At 33.6% G+C, this 4,571-nt stretch overlaps 1 long non-coding RNA gene across 1 annotated transcript; it reads right to left on the bottom strand.

The window, feature by feature from the left end:
- Window positions 1-851: 851 nt before the first annotated feature.
- On the bottom strand, window positions 852-2,091 carry LOC145012439 (uncharacterized). Its single transcript, XR_013664510.1, has 2 exons — window positions 1,784-2,091; window positions 852-1,617 (listed from the first exon to the last, which is right to left on the bottom strand). It is a non-coding gene; the product is annotated as an uncharacterized LOC145012439 (long non-coding RNA).
- Window positions 2,092-4,571: the final 2,480 nt, after the last annotated feature.

The raw sequence follows: 4,571 nt of genomic DNA, 5'->3' as shown, positions 1-4,571 counted from the left end.
AAAAAACTCGAAAATATATATATATATATATATATATATATATATATATATATATAATCATAATAAATATCTTTTATGAAACATTATTTTAAATACAAACAAAATGCAAGATTAGTTATAATTAGGCGTCGTACACCTAATTTGTACCTAAGATCGGTGGCCACATTACTGCCATTGCTTCGTACATTTGCAATGTTTAAGCTTATTTCGAAGATTTTCAGGCTGCTAGTTCTATCAGCGACAGTGGACCAATTATAAATAAAAGTTCTTTGTCATGTTTTAGAAACGACAATTCCCTTTGAGAGTTTGGATTAATACTATTGTAATATATTCGTTAACGAAAAGCAGTTGAAACACATATCCGTTGGTAATGACCAAATACGAGTCTTGATACTAAATTTAATGAACAATATTTTATACGAATTACCAAATGCGAAAACATAACTTTAATCTGAAATATTATTCAATCGAAAATATGCAAGCTTATTTAAAAAATCAAAAAGACTTACTAGAGTTACATTGAAAAAAAGATGTATATTTGTGTTGGTATATAATTAATTATTTTCTTGTTAATAATTTTCTAGCCGTAAGGCTGATGAGAGTGGTATCGAACATGTCGGGTTCACTTCAACTCCAACAAGGAAAGGATGTTTTGCTATAGTTGGGAAGAAAAGAAGGATGAAGAAAAAGAAAAGGAGAAGTTGGTGAGTCTCACAAGAGAGGAGAGAGGATGAGAGGAGAGAGGAACACGACAACGGACAAGCCACAACCAAAGAGTGGGGGAGATATGAATTTTGATAGAGGGTACAAAAGTTATAAATTCAAAATAGTAATGTCAAGATTCAAAATAATATTTTCAAAGAGTTTCTAAACATTTGAAGTTGTAAATAGGAAGAACATAAGTTAAGCATAAATTACAATTGAATCTACCAATTCGTCATGTCTTGAAATGGATCAATGATATTGTCATCTGGAACTTGTAAAAACACATCTTTCTTAATAAAAGTGATTAAACAATTGTTTAAAAGTTGATCACCAATCCTATTCCACAACTTATTTTTGACATATGTCATTCGAGAAAACAATCTCTCTACATTTGCAGTAGCAACCGGAAGAATCAACATTAACTTGATAAGCAAAAACACCAGTGGATAAGCCACATGTCTATTTGTATCAACAAGCTTCATCGAAAAGGAACTAACGTCATGAATATTTTGGAACTCAACATCTTTTTTCACATCGCTTATGAAGATATCAAGTTGGAATCAAGTGTCATCAAATATGTGCTTGAACATTCAAAAGGATAGAGTAGAAAGTTTGAGTAATTTTTCTTTGTCAAAAGAAGAGAAGTCGTTTTTGGGACTTAAGCAAGCCATGCATGTAAGCAAATCCATAGTCACTTCATCAAATCAATCATTTAGTTCTTGACGTTATAAGTCAATTAATCCAATAAACACTTAAACTCGGAAATGGTGAATATTTGTCGCTTGTCGGACAAAACGCTTTGACCTTCCTTGAGGGATATATTGATCTTCCATATTCGGAACAACAATGCATACGTATTACACAATGATGTGACTTTATTCATGTGGTTATCCCATCCAAGATCCCTTGTATCTTGCAAAATGTTGGGTTTTTATTCAAAAAACGGTTTCACAACCAGTAAAAATGACAACGAAAGCTTTGAAATTGTTGAATAAAACTAAAACTATTTTATCCACCAATGATCATTTTGCAAGAGTTAGAAAGATTTAAACAACCATAAAATAGAAAGCATAACAACCTTTGAAGACTTTGATCCTCATAGGAGGTCGGAAGTTGATGAAGATGTCATTAAGCTCTAAATTAAGAGCTCTCTAGAAGTATCCACCAAGCAAGAATAGAACCATCAAAATATGCTAGTATACACTTGTATTAGTTGTATTAGGAATATATACTAAATATATGTTCTAAGGTCAAGCAACTAAGGGACATTTGTTAAGCATAATATGCAAGAAAATGGAGAGGGAAGAGGGCTCGTTATTTCCGAAATATGGCAGCCATCTTGGGAGCTCTTGGCTCTCGGTTTTTCATCCCCCCCCCCCCCAAAAAAAAAAAAAAAAACCTCTTAGAACCACACACAAAACATTATCAAGTCTTGCTTTTATATTCCAACAAGTGTAGACCAAAAGCAAGACCATAAAGCTAAAGTTAAAGCATGTTATGGGATATTAAACAAAGAAAAAGCAACTAAACCCCCATGCTCTTTAATTTTCGGCCACAATGGTCAAAGAGACAAGAGATGGTGTGCTTCTTTCTTTATTCATGACTAGATGTTATATATATATATATATATATATATATATATATATATATATATATATATATATATATATATAACTAGTCTAGTATATTTATAAATATCTCTTTTATATAAAACTACATTTTATAAAAATAAACTCTAACTAGTTTATAAAGATATAAATATTACTTATAATAATAAATTCTAACTAGTTTATTGATATATATATATATATATATATATATATATATATATATATATATATATATATATATATATATATATATATATATATATATATATATATATAAATTTCCATTTAATAAAATATTATTTCCATGAAATAATAATTTTTCAATTAAATACAAATGTTGATATATTTATTAATAATCAAATTATACTAATAAATAATCAAATGACGGTAACTTGCTATAAGGTGTGACCCTATAAGATCATATGTTATTAGCAATATCATTCTATAATGACTCTTGGGCATACTAGATCCTTTAATCTCGCACTTGCACAAGACTCATCATAGATTGATATAGACAGTGGTGAACGTCTAGCAACATTTCACTGCCCCCAATAACACATGACGAAAAATGACATTAATCAACATCCAATTCCCAAAAGCTCCAAGATTCAATTGATGTATTAAGGTAGTTTTATTAGTTATCCCTTTGTTACAGACATCCTGTTGAACATGAGCCTTGGATCGCAATCCATCTCATTTATAATTCAACTTAGGGTAACGCATGTTAGATGTCTAACTCTCAACACATAAGAGGAACAAATCTCATCTTGAGTACATAAGTCTCTTGCATAGTTCACTCCATACCTGAAAATGGATTTTATAACTTGTAACATCCAAAATTTCCAATAAAAGTTCTCATTTTTACTTAACAAAAATCATTCTCAAGACATAATATTACAACCACATTTGTTTTTGAAGAATCCATAATATCAAATAAATTATCCAAAAACATCAGAGTGTCCCAACAAAACGTCGCAGAGTGTACGCCGCGCTATCACACCGGGTCCTTGCCCTTAGACTTTGAAGTACCTGAAACAACCAACAAACTGTAGGCTAATTCTTAGTGAGTTCCCCAGAGCATAACCTACACAATCCGCATAATCATACAATCCATATTAGCTATATGGTTATGTAAACCATATAAGCCATGCATATAACATATAAGGATGCCCTGGAAACCCTCCAAGGTCTTACTCCGGGTGCCATGGGAATCCCTGCAAGGTCTTAGCCCAATGCCTCGGGAACCTCCAGAGGTCTTTGACTAAGGATGCCCTGGAAACCCTCCAGGGTTTTATACCCTAATGCCTCGAGAACCCCGCAAGGTCTTTACCTAGGATGTTGTGGAAACCCTCCAAGGTCTTACACATAAATGCCTCGGGAACCCCCCAAGGTCTTTACCTAGGATGTCATGGAAACCCTCCAAGGTCTTACACCTACGTGCCCCGTGAACACCCCGAGGTCATCCATGCAAGTATCATAATGATAACTATCATATCACATATCATGCAATCAACTATCATTCCATATAACACATGATAGGCCGGACTGGGTTCCTTCAACCTATTGGTATGGTGAGGAGACTCAACTCTCAAGAAATGTTGAATCGATAAGATCAATCCCAATCCACAACTCAACCACCTACAATCACCAAGTGACTTGTAACATCACAAGATTTTGCAGGTATTTCCGAATCCTCTCTTCTATTATTATTTTGTCATTTGTAGTCCATGGGGTTAGAAGAGTCGGCCCATGAGAAGCCTAAGGGATAAAGTTGCAACTTTGGAAAACAAGGCTAGTACACTAAGCATACATAAGGTACGCTAAGCGTACTAGGCATGCCTTAGTACATCAGGGGTACACTTGTGTGCACTAAGTGTATTCATGTCAGGAGGAAACACTAATATTTAGGGTTTGAGTGCTATATAAACATCCTTATGAGCTCATAACCCTCCTTTACCTCAGCCTCCCTAGTTTAGAGCCGTTTTCCCCAAAACCTAATCCTTTCCTTGATCATGTAAGCTTATAGAGTGTGTTTTGAGTAGTTACAGAATAAAGTGTTGCATCAAGAAGTTCGAGAAGGAGAACAAGCTTGTAGATCTAAAGTTGTTTGGTTCCCTAGAAGCTCTAGAAGGTAAAAAGCTTCAAACTTTATGCTTTTATGATATAGATCTTGCCATGATAGCTTGATGGAACCATTTCTTGTCCCAAAAATCCTTAGTTGGTGCATGATGTGATTTGGACGAGATAAGTTGTCCT

The sequence above is a fragment of the Lactuca saligna genome, chromosome 8 (genome assembly GCF_052625555.1).
Source record: "Lactuca saligna cultivar CGN05327 chromosome 8, ASM5262555v1, whole genome shotgun sequence".
NCBI classification, from domain to species: Eukaryota; Viridiplantae; Streptophyta; class Magnoliopsida; order Asterales; family Asteraceae; genus Lactuca; species Lactuca saligna.
This window is presented reverse-complemented; position numbering and strand designations above follow the sequence as displayed.